A 12,920-nucleotide genomic window follows, 5' to 3' on the forward strand; every position below is an offset into this window, starting at 1 on the left:
TGTGGCACATATAAACAAAAAGATATACATAAGAATTGCTTAAGAGAATAGCTATAGTATGAAAATTTAGAATCAATAAAACTTACCGTCCATTGGAGAATGGTATTTATCTAATGAAATAGTATACAACAGGTGAATAAGCTAACGTCATTTATATTAACATGGTTAAGTTGCAAAATGAAATTTTGAGCCAGAAAGCAAGTTTCAGGACTTTATATACATACATAATATATACACACATATATACATATATGTATATTTTTATACACATATACATACATATATGTATATGCATACTTTTAAAACATGTAAAACAATTATTTTTATTGTTTTTGAATATATAATCCTGTGGTACAACTATAAAAATATCTGTGGGACTCTCAGTACTAAAATCAGGATTTTGAGGCCATCTAGAGAGTTTAGGAATGGGACAGAGAGGTTTGAACTCTAACTATAATGAGTATATGGGTGTTTCCTATTTTCTATCTTTTTTAATATGCCTGAATGTTCATAATTATAAAACAATAAAGTACATGTCTAATTACTTCAATTATTTATTTCTGGTAAATACCTCTACCCCAACAATATCAGTACATGATAGGTATATAAAATTACATGACAAAGAATTACATATATATATATTTATTTATTTATATAATTATATATGTATATAGTTTTATATGTTTGATTTTAGTTTAGAGAAAGTCAACTGGCTACACATAAAATGATAGCCTTAGATATGATCAACAAAAATAATAATTACCTAGGTGGAATTATAGTCTTCACTAACACTTTTCATCACAATTTGAGAGTTAAAAAAAGAAACATTTTCTTTAAATCAAATTTTAAGTGAGGCAGACTATAAATAAATGTACTCATATTGACATGAGATATTTTATTATTTGTGTGCTATAATTTTTAACCTACCTTGTGGTTATATGAATTGTCAAGTCTTAATTTAAAAACAAAATAAATCAAATGGTATCCACCACTGATCCACTCATCAGGTTGAAAAGTTATCTAATTTTTGAATTTCTGTTTTGCTTTGAACATCTCTCCTTTCAAGAGTAGAACCAGAGCACTTGGGATGGGCCCCTTAGTTTTCTCCCGTATTATCCACTGCCAGGTGCTTAATGTCCAAGCCCACATGGTCTGGCTTTACTGTTTGCAAATCAAGCTTGGGCATGAGAAGTTTGTCCAGTTTAGGAACTGAGGACCTAGAGTCTTACTTCCTAGGGCTATCAAACACCATTTTCTTCTGAGGTCCTACAAATTCCCAGTGGCACTTCAAAGGTGGAAGGCAGTAGTCATTTGAAGGACCCACCAAAATACTCTCCTTTAGTCCTAAAGGATCATATCTTTCCCTGGGGCTATTACATTCATCTCTACCTACTCCTCTATTCTCCTTCTTCCCCTTCATTTTAGTGAATGTCAGCATAATCTGCCCTAGTGAATCTTTGAAAGCAGATGTTAGACTTTCATTTTTGAAGGTATGGGATGCTGACTTTAGTCAGGTTGATGATCTTTTAAATCTACTCTTCTTTTTATGCAGAAAAATAATACGCAACTTATTTGGCAGAATTCCTGGTCTAGTTCTCAAAGAAAACTGGTAAAATTGACTTTTCAGAAGTTTAATTTCTCTGAATATTGCCTGCATTCTGACAGATTTGCCTAAGCAAATTTAACATTATGTGTGATTCTAAACTTGCCAAAACAAACAGCAGAGCTTCACAGGTTTCATAGAGGGCACACTCTAAAGGGATTGAGGGATGAAAGGGCAGCATCTTGCTTTGGAACTATCTCAAAGGCAATGAGGACCCAGCCTGTTAATCCTACAGGGGGTCAATTTCACTGTCCAAAGACTCTTCTGGAGAATGCATGCTCTGGTGAATTACAACGATAATCTAAGTAACATTGGCATAATCAAACAACAGCGCACATTGTTAATCCCTCTCTGGTACCATTGGGGTCTTCAGCATGCCTGTGTCTTATGATTGGAAAGGAACTGAATGGGCCACTGTACCTGCCTAAAATTTTAGCCAAGATTCCTTAAAAGTAAAAGTAGATGTATAGACAGGAGATTTTAAAAATTTAAACCACTAATAAAATGAGATAACTAAAGTTGGTCACAAAATTGTTTCATTCTGGCTCAAATCTAACCTGCAGAATTCCATGAATACCAAACTCATTCAGGGTTCCACCTCTGGCTCCAAGTGGAATTCATGGACATTGTCTTGCACACTGCTGTTTGCCTCCATTTTCCCCTGCATGATTCTTGGATTCCTGGTCCTAAGAGAATGGTGCTCTTTCCTAATGGCTCCTTGACACTTTCTCTTTATTAGGGGCACAGCCTCCTGGTATAGTGTGGGAGTAAACAGTGGAGACAAAGAGTGATCTTTGCTCCCCAGGTGCTGCAAAATCTTAGTCTTGAGAGCTGGTTGTCAACTACTGTAAGACTTATTTTTTTTCCCAGATGTGCTGGTTTGAAACTGTTATGTATCCTAGAAAAGTGATGTTATTTTAATCCAATCTTGTGGGGGCACCCCTATTGCTGGGTGGGACCTTTTGATTAGGTTGTTTCCATGGAGATGTGACCATACCCATTCAAGGTGGGACTTAATTAGCTTACTGGAGTCCTTTAGGAAGGAAACATTTTGGAGAAAACCAAGACAGATGTTCAGCGATGCTAAGCTAAGAGATGAAATCCAGAGTTTGCCCTGGAGAAGCTAAATGAGGGCCCACAGATGTTTGGAGAGAGAAAGCCACTGGAATAAGAAGCTGAAAGCAAACTGGGAGCAAGGACCAAAGACACCCACATGCCTTCCCAGTTAACAGAGGTGTTCCCGATGGCAGTGGCCTTTTACAAAGTCAAGGTATCTTTCTCTGGGTGCCTTAATTTGGATATCTTCATGGCCTTAAGAACTGTAAATTTGTAACCTAAAAAGTCCCCTTTGTAAAATCCAGTCCATTTATGGTATATTGCATTCCAGCAGCATTAGCAACTGAAACACCAGAATTCCTATGTTCTTTAGGCAAAAGAATCATGGCCCTGCCAAATCCTCTTGGCATCCTTTAGCATCTCCATTTGGCTCAGACATTTTGAATTTGGCTGAACCCATGCAATTTAGATGAACCACATATTGGAATCCATTACAAATCCCCCTCTCTCTCTTTCTCTTAATTTAAGGCAAACCTCTGGGATTTAGTTCATTCATCTTGTGAATGATCTTATGAGCATAGATTAAAAGGAAGCTGCCAGGGCTTCTATTGGCCTGGTATGCAGCAGTACAACCAAACTGTTTGTTTAGAGCTGGCATACACTATAATTTGTCATGAATCTCATTTGCATGGTGTCTATGTTATACTGTTTCAAAATATTTTGAATATTAATCCCTGGATAGAATGCAAATTAATGTAAAATTCTTGGATTTTGAGATGTATGTTGGAAAGGTGGCATAAAGGTTTTTTTCCCTCTGAGTTACGTTAACATATCAGTTATCAGTTTATTTCTCAAATATGGCAGACTTTTCTCACTGCCTCCTTATATCCGTTGTTCCTTTCTTCCTAAATAATATATTGCAACTAGCCAAAGATTATGTTTCCTCAGTTTTCTAGCAAGGTGGATGTTTTAGTTTGCGAAAGCTGCCAGAATGCAATATACTAGAAATTGAATGGCTTTTGTAAAGGGAATTTATTACATTACAAGTTTACAGTTCTAAGGCCAGAAAAATGTCTAAACTAAGGATCTAGGAAAAGATAACTTGGCTCAAGAAAGGTCTATGTTTATCACATGGGACGGCATGTGGTTGACATCTGCTGGTTCTTATTCCAGATTCCATTGCTTCCAGCTTCTGATGCCAGTGGTTTGCTCTCTAAGTGTTTGTGGACCTTCACTTAGCTCCTCCAGGACACAACTCTAGGTTATCACTGGCTTAGCCATGGCAATGTCTGCTGGGCTCTGCCAGTGTCTAGGCATCTCCTCTCTTTGTCAGCACTCCAGGCATCTCCAAACATCCATCTCTCTGTCAGTTCTGAATCAACTGTTATCTGAGTGTCTGCATTTGAGGTTTCTCCAAATGTTTCCCTTTTTACAGGACTCTAGTAAACTAATCAAGATCCAACTTGAATGGGTGGAGTCACATCTCCATCTAATCAGAAAATCACACTTGCAATTGGGCATGTCACATTTAATAGATAATAATAATTAGATAATAATCTAATCAAAAGTTTCCATCCCACAATATTAGATCAGGATTAAAAGAAATGGCTGCCTCCATCATATTGGATTAGGATTAGAACATGGCTTTTCTGGAGTACATAATAATTTCAAATTGGCATAGTTGGGAAATATGATTTGATTTTGGAAAATGAGATATAAGAAGTAATTTTAGGAGAAAATTCAAGTGGTCTTTCAGGAGATAGGATGAGCTTTTCTTTGCCCCTTTCTTCTTTCATTCTGCTGCCTGGCATGATGGCTGGAGGTCAGCAACAATTCTGAACCATGAAGAAGAGAGACTACACCTACAGAGAGCAAATTAGTGAGTGGAAGTAGTTCATGTCCTTGAACATTTCATGCAGAATCCACACGAAAGAGCTGTCTTCTTATAGATTTTCTTTACTTGAAAAAGAAATGAATTTCTGTATTGTCCATGTCACTACTACATTGAAAGTTTCCCTTCTTTTCAGCTGAATTTAATTCTACCTGATACATGAAATTCCCCTTCCTAGTTCCATGATTCTATGTATAGTTGACTCTTTACACTCCTGTGAATCTAAATATGATAATAGATCAACCAACTAAAGAGTCTTCTGATAATTTCTAGACATTAAATCATCATTGTAAACCATTAGCAGAATTTAATAATAACTAGTACTTTCAATGGCTTTGGATCCTACAGACCAGAATCCAATATGACTTTGCCATTCATTAGGTGCGCAGCCTCACATGAGGGAAAGAGACCTCTGAATCATCCTTTCCAACTGTTCCCTATAAAACCAGCTCATGGCATTGCTGTGTTTATTAAATGAGATGATACAGTAAAGTGCATGCTACTCAGAAGGTGCTCTGAAATATTAAGTACTCTCCTGAAATTCATTTTCTAACAACTTATAAACTTACTACAGGCCACCAATTAAATGAATCTTCAATAAAATAAGATGAAAGTTCTAATGGGACTTGTAAGCCACACATCTCAGTCTCTTCTCATTACCTTTTCACTCTTCAAATACAGAGAAATGCTACCTTAACGTTCAGAAAGATTGTGGTTCACTTAAGCTCCCAATTTAGAATCAGGGTGTTATAAAACCAGAAAATCTGGCTCTTTATTTCCTACTTTGTAAAATGTGCTGAATTACTCAATGCATAAGATTTTGTTAGAAATTAAAATGAGCTTTGCAGTTGTTTTGAATACAGTAAGCATCTTTTGTCTTAATGGCATATATAATTGGAGTCAGCTATAATGAGCAAAATTATTTCTGTATAATATTTTCAATAACTTTAGCTAAAAATATACTACAATGGTGGCTCAGTGGCAGAAGTCTGCCCTGCCATGCTGGAGACCTGGGTTCAATTCCTGGTGCCTGCCCATGAGAAAAAAAAATGATAAAAAATATACTGCAATGGGAATTTTTTAAAAAACTAGGTGATTTTATTGTCCCTCAAAATATACTTCTATCTTTATGTGTTTACATTTTCATCTGTCTCAGAAGGAGACTCATGAAATTGAAAAGACTTGATAGGGATCTGTGACTCAACCCTCTGTGTTGATGTAGGAATTTGCCCAAACCACTTTGAAGACATGAGACTGGTAATTATGCCCAAACTGTCTTTAGTGAAGGGAAATATTTCCTCTATTTAATGACCTGCATTATGTATCATAATTTGTTCCATTTGTGGAACAAGTGGTTTTATTAATTATACCCTTTCCTGTCTTTCCTCAGGAATATCTAGCAAAAAGTTCTGGTACCATTACAAATGTTCTATGCCCTTTTCTTCATATTCTGTGGTTCAAAGAACATATTTCAGATTTTAGAGTGGAGAAAGTTTGAAGGAATAAACGGGTGGCAAAAGAGGTTAAAGGGAAGTAGAAAACTTTCTTCTTCACCTACGTAAACTCCCTCTGAGAAATAGCAGATCTCTTCACCCAAAAGATAGATAGTATTTGAGTTATAACTGCTTTAATCCATCTGTAGTCTAAGGGAAAAATAAACTTACGGAAAGGATAAAACAGTATTGGAGATTCCGTAAGAATCTATAACATCAAAAATGCACATCTCTGGGTATTCTTTCGTTCATTTCCAGGCTTTATTAATTGGGACTGCAAAGAAGAAAACTCTAGTTAACTGTACTACATGGTATAGTATGATATTATTAGAATAATTGAAAACATTCAGGAAAATAATAGAATATGGAGAAAATCAAGGAGAAATAAGTATTCTCAAAGCTTAGGACTTAAGAATTAAGAAAAGGTGCTACATTTTTCAGCTACAAATGGCAGCTCTTAGGTTGAACATGTTATGTGGAGAAGATCTAGTGAAACGCAACTGAAAGACTGCCACATGCCTTCTACAGATTCTCAAACTGACAAGCACAAGAAGCTAGATTTGAATGAAGCCCAGGTATTATTTCTATTTTTTTAAGTGAAATTAATTGAACTTTAAATAGCTTTATGATATTTCAGACAGTTGTTTTTTTAAGACTTTATTAACAAATAGTGCCGTCAGGGAGGATTTGAGGAGCAGGCTGTCATGGGGCGAGAGGGCGAGAGCCTGGACGGCAGACCCCAGGTGAGACGGTCATGTAAATACGCCTTTCAGTCAATCCCCTGCACTGCTGGGACAGAGCCTGGCCGTGGTGATCAGTCCGCAGGAGCAAAGGACCTGCGTTAGAACACAAGTGCTGCCACTGAGGGCAAGTTGTGTAGGTAATTTGTTTTCCGGACAGATTTATTTATTTTGTCTATACTTGTGCTATCAAGGTCCTGGAAGAAGTTCCTTCCCAAATGTACTGTGGCAGATACTCGTATCCTTGATGTTAGGAAATGCTGCTGCTTTTTTAATTGATTGGGGTTGTAAATGCAAATGTATCTCAATTACCCAATGCGTAAGACATTTATCCTCAGAAAAACATTTACTCTTCTTGATTCACATTAAAGTCAAATTCTAAATGTTGAAATGGTATTAAAAAGCTATGTAAGAATCAATGCAGGCGTATGTAAAGCTGTTTCTTTAAAACTCCCCTATTGCTTCATTTTTTCTTTTTCCCCACAGGGGATGAATTTGCTTTAATTTCCATTTCCTTCTTTTCTATTTATTTATTTGTTTGTTTGTTTATAGTTTGAGTTAGGGACTTAAATCCACCCGCACCCCACAGGTTTATGTGTTCAAAGAACTACGTAGTATAGGCAGTAGCATGCAAACGTTGAAGTCAATCAGACAGGAAGATGTTCTTTTGCTTCTAATAGCTGCTTAATACTTACTATTTGTTTTTCTGTCGAATTCTTTCCATTAGAATAAAAGGATATGGACTTTTATTTTTGAAAGACTATAAAATCTGAAGAAAATCCAATGAGTTTGAGTTTTGTGAATTTTCTAAAAGTTGAAGGAATACATCTTTCATCTCAAAGCATTTTCAATTTGTATTTAGTTATGAGTATTTTCTGAATCACTTAGGTAGCTTAGCATATAAAGGGTGCCTTAGACCCTACAAGGCAATCACCAAAAGTGTTCTACGAATCTAACTAAATCATTTTTGCTTTAAAATCACTGATAGGGTATACATATGTTTTTACATATACATAAACATATACATTAATGGTATACCTTTAATACATATTACATTTGGTACATATTATTACATATATAATATGAAATGGTATATTTGGTACATAAATTTACTGGATAATATAGGTTTTAAACATTACATAATTGTAAAACCTAAAATTTTTTGTTTCTCCTTATTTTTTATGTACAGTATTAGAAATTTTTTGACACAAATTTTGAAAATTGCTGAAAAATTAAAGTTATTAGGGCTTTCAGAACTGTTATCTGTGTGTGTGTGTGTGTGTGTATGTGTGTATGTATCTTTTTTTCCACTAGATCATCGCTTCTTGGTGTAAGGCAATGCATTTTATCCCTATTTCCTCACTTTGTTCACTTTTTATCACTAGATATTAGCACCTTGACAGGAACATTGGAAGTGCTCAATAAATATTTGTTGAATGAATGAAGAAAGAGAGAGAGACAGAGAGAGAGAGAGAGAGAGAGAGAGAGAGAGAGAGAGAGAGAGAAAGTAGACAAAAAATATAATCCTAAGAAAGAAAAATCAGTGGAAAAGGTTAGCAAGAAAGGGTCATTCCTTCATTTACTGGATAATTTTATAACATTTTTCCACAGAAATAAATAGCTTCATACCATCAGTGGTACATTGCAATACATTGTTTTATAGAAGCTAAACGCTAAAGTATTGTATATTTCAAAGGGCAAGTAAAGTACTTCAAAATATGAATCCTTGAAATTAATTATATCTTACAGATACACATTTTAGTTACATACTTCTACTTAAATAATCCTAATTAAATATAAATATCAGAGATCAATCGTGATGAGTTGATAAATGTCTTAGATCTATTTTGCATGTGGGTGGTCTAGGCAAGCAAGATTCATTCATTTCCCAAATCAGTCCATATCCACTTCATCCACAAGTGCCATTGGCTTTACCTACAAAACATATTTTGGATCTGGTTACTATTTGTAATGCAAGAACTTTATTTTTGCCACCATCAGTTCTGTTGTCTAACTGTTACCCCTGATCCCCCTTTTTTCTCCCGTTATTCCCTCAGTAGTCACAAAGCGATTTTTTAAAAACTTAGATCATACCCATTCTTTGCTTCCCATTGCAACTAGAATACAATTCTTCTTCCTACCTGCTCCGCACACAAACATCTGGTATAATTTCATCTCCTACACTTAATCCTTTGTCTATTAGGTGAGAAGCACACTGAATATCTGTACTCTAAGCATCTTCCCATCCCAGACTGCTTGCATTTGCTATTTTCTTTGCTTTAAGGCTCCTTCCCCAAATTGTCAAAAACCTCCATCTCAACATTTGTGTCTTTGCTCAATTGTCAGTGTCTCAAGGTCTCTTTTAATGACTGTCCTAGCTGAATTAGCCCCGCATCAAGCCATTTTTCTATCACATTGCCCTGCTTTGTTTTCTTCATGGCATTTCTTATCATTAGAAGTTAGATGATTAGTTTACAGTTTGTTTATTTTTTTGCTTGGCCATTTTCTATTAGAATGTAAGGATATAAAGGATCAGGATATTCTTGGACTTTATTTGCGTGTGTGTCTGTTGCATCTGGTACCTAAAACTGTGCCTAGAGATCTCCCATAGTGAAGAAGATTTACATTTGAGATATTGACCCCTTTGAGAAAGAAAAGGCTTATTTTCTAAAGTAAGTTTTTGAAAACTTGAGATAGAGTCATCAGTGGGAAAAGAGATGATTGTTAAAAGACCTGGGCTCCTATCCATACATGCTTCATCACTTTTCCCCACACAGATTGATTAATCTCTCCTGACTTTAGTTTTCCATACAACATGACCACATTGTTCAGAGAAATGTCTGGGGAACAGAGGCAAAAACTTAACATCAAAGAGTGAAGTAACCTGCCTGATTTCTAAGTTTAAGAAATAGGTCTGTTTTGGCAGCAGTCCTGGGGAAGCTATTTTCTAAGAGTCCCACTATTTTCTCTGTCGCTCTGCTGTTTGCATAGGTTATGCCCCAGAATCTCCAGGAGCACATATTAGCTCTGGTTCCATCATGGTATATAGATATATATTTGATAATAAAGAGTATGACTTTTATTAATTTTTTGTTTTTTAAAAAGTTACATTTTTCTAGTAATTCAGCTTTATTGTATTTTATAGAATAGTTCACAATAGATTAAAAGTCTAAAAGAAAAAAAAAAACTGGCCCTCAATCACAGTTTGAGAAACACTGCAGTAGACCATACTTACTGTGATGGAACTTTTGACAAAAGATGTGCCATTAATACTGAAAACATTGGCATTTCAGTTCAGTGACATCTGTGCTGTGCTTTTTTATAATTTCAATGTCTTTAACTCATCTGAAATTCCCGTTAACAATACAGTGGCCTGGTAAGGGGTCTGGAGTCTTTGTTAAGTTTTGCTCTATACTACCTGTGCAACCTTGGTCAAATAGCTTAACTCTTCAAATCGTAGTTTATTCTTCTGTAAAATGGGAATAATAAGGGTACCTAACTTATAGAGGTGTTTTTCCTGATTAAATGAAACATGTATGTGAAGCACTTAGTATAGTGTCTGTATCATACACAGTATATGCAATAAATGTCCAATGTTAAACACCATAACACTGTTACAGAATGGAGATCATATTCCATTCTGCACTGAGTTAAGTGCAGGTCATAAAGATGGCTATGATAATTTGTTAAGCAAAATCAAGTGCAAGGCCATTTGATGCATACTAGGATATAATCCTTGTCCTCCAGCAGTTTAGAATCCAGAATGCAGGGGATGTTAAATGTACACAAGGAAGGTATGTGTAGCATAAAATAAGGGCCACATATTAGGTTCCCTAGGGAATCAGAACTTATAGAGATATTTGTAACTATTATGATATTTTTACAAGAAAATATCTCATGTGACTGGACAGATGCACAAGTCCAAATTCTGTAAAAGAGGCTGCAAGCTGGGAATTTCAAAGAATGTTTCTGATGAATGCCTCAGGAGAAGCTCACTGGCTGAAGTAAAGATGGAAATTCTCCTTTCTGACTGCTGAAATCATCACTATTTCTTTTACAGCTTCAACTGATTAAATGAGACTTCTCTCATCGTAGAAGGCAATCTCCTCAGTTGATTGTAGATGTAATTAGCCATATATGCAATCAACTTACTGACGATTAAATCCATGAAATATCCTCACAGTAACAGTCAGGCCGGTGCTTGCTTAACCCAACAACGGGACACCATCACCTGGCCAAGATGACACATGAAGCTAATCATTGCAGGCCATAAGGGAAGGGGAAAAAATTATATATATATATATATATATATATATATATATATATATATATATATATATATAATTATATATATATAAAATATATGTATAAAATTATATATATAATATATATATAATTGCATATATACACACACACAAATATATGTATAAATAAATATATATAATGATTATATTATATAATTTATTTAAAAGCCTTATAGCATACTGTCTGGCAAAAATAAGTACTCATTATGTATAGCACATAAGGCATTTATAGCTCATAATTCATAGTTGTTACTATAATTGATGGTAATTGATCACATTTCCTATTAAAAATTAAAGTGAGCATAATCTTTTTTCAATTTTAATTTTTTAGCATTATCTTAATGATGAATATTAGAAGAATTTTAATATTAATGTTAAAAGCAGCATAAGTATTACCACTTTCATTAATGTTGTCTAGTATTAGTTTGGAAATGCTAGATAATGGTATTAGACAAGCAAAGTAAATTGTGGTGAAAATATAACTTTGAAATTAAGCTAGTGGTTTATTTTTTGGTAGATGATGTAATTTTATATACAGATATGATAGAGTTCACTGTTGTTTTTTAACATTGTGAAATTTTTTTAATGCAATTTTGTGTGCAATCTGATGTGTGAGATACATCACACATCAGATAATACATCCAAAGTATACTATCAGCGACTCACAGTATCATCAAATAGTTATGCATACATCACCACAATCAATTTTAGAACATTTTCATTGCTCCAAGAAAAACTAAACAAATAAAAAAGAACACTCAAAACATCCCATATCCCTTTATCCCCCACTATTATTTATTTATTTAGTTGTCTTTATTTTCTTACTCATCTACCCATACACTGGATAAAGGGAGTGTTAACCACAAGGTTTTCACAATCACATGTTCACACTCTAAAAGTTACATAGTTAGCACAATCATCATCAAGAATCCATTCGACTGAATCACAGTTCAACAGTCTCAGGTATTTCTTTCTAGCTATTCTATAACACACTAGAAACTAAAAAGGAGTATCTATATAATGCATAAGAATAACCTCCAGAATAAATTCTAGACTCTATCTGAAATCTCTCAGCCACTGAAACTTTATTTTGTTTCATTTCTCTTCCCCCATTTTGTCAAGAAGACTTTCACGATCCCATGATGCCAGGGCCAAGCTTATCCCCGGGTGTTCTGTCCCACATTGCCAGGAAGATTTACAACCTTAGGAGTCGTGCCCTACGTAGGGGTAGAGGGCAGTGAGTTCACCTGAGCAGTTGGCTTAGAGAGAGCGCCAGATTTGAGCAACAAAAGAGATTTTCTGGGGATTCAGGCATAATTATAAGTAGGCTTAGCTTCTCCTTTGCAGGAATAAGTTTCATAAGGGCAGGCCCCAAGATCAAGGGCTTGATTTACTAAATTGGGAGTCCCTAATTGTGAGAATATCAAGAATTCCAGAAGTGGGGAAGTTTAAAATTTCCATGTTTTTCCCCCAGTCTTTTGAGGGGCCTTTACAAATACTTTTTTATTTTCCAGCATGGATTATTATGGGAGACAGGACCGATCATTTAGAAAGAGAAGAGCAGTGTTTGTTCAAGGTTCAGGCAATTGTAGTTTGGGGCACCACATTTATCTGATGCTGGAACATCTTCAGATCAGCTGCCCTGACAGCATGGGCATTACTCAGGAAGTGACCATGTGTCTAAGCAGTGGTACCCAGGTGGACAGAGGAGGGGCCAAAGATGGGATGAGAGGCAAGTGACTTGAGAATAATGGGGAAGGGGGAGAGATTTCCTCTCCTGTCACTAACCCTGTAAAAATTATGCCAAACAAATGGCAACAATGACTACATTTG

This window comes from Tamandua tetradactyla, chromosome 1 (genome assembly GCF_023851605.1).
Source record: "Tamandua tetradactyla isolate mTamTet1 chromosome 1, mTamTet1.pri, whole genome shotgun sequence".
In the NCBI taxonomy this organism is placed as follows: Eukaryota; Metazoa; Chordata; class Mammalia; order Pilosa; family Myrmecophagidae; genus Tamandua; species Tamandua tetradactyla.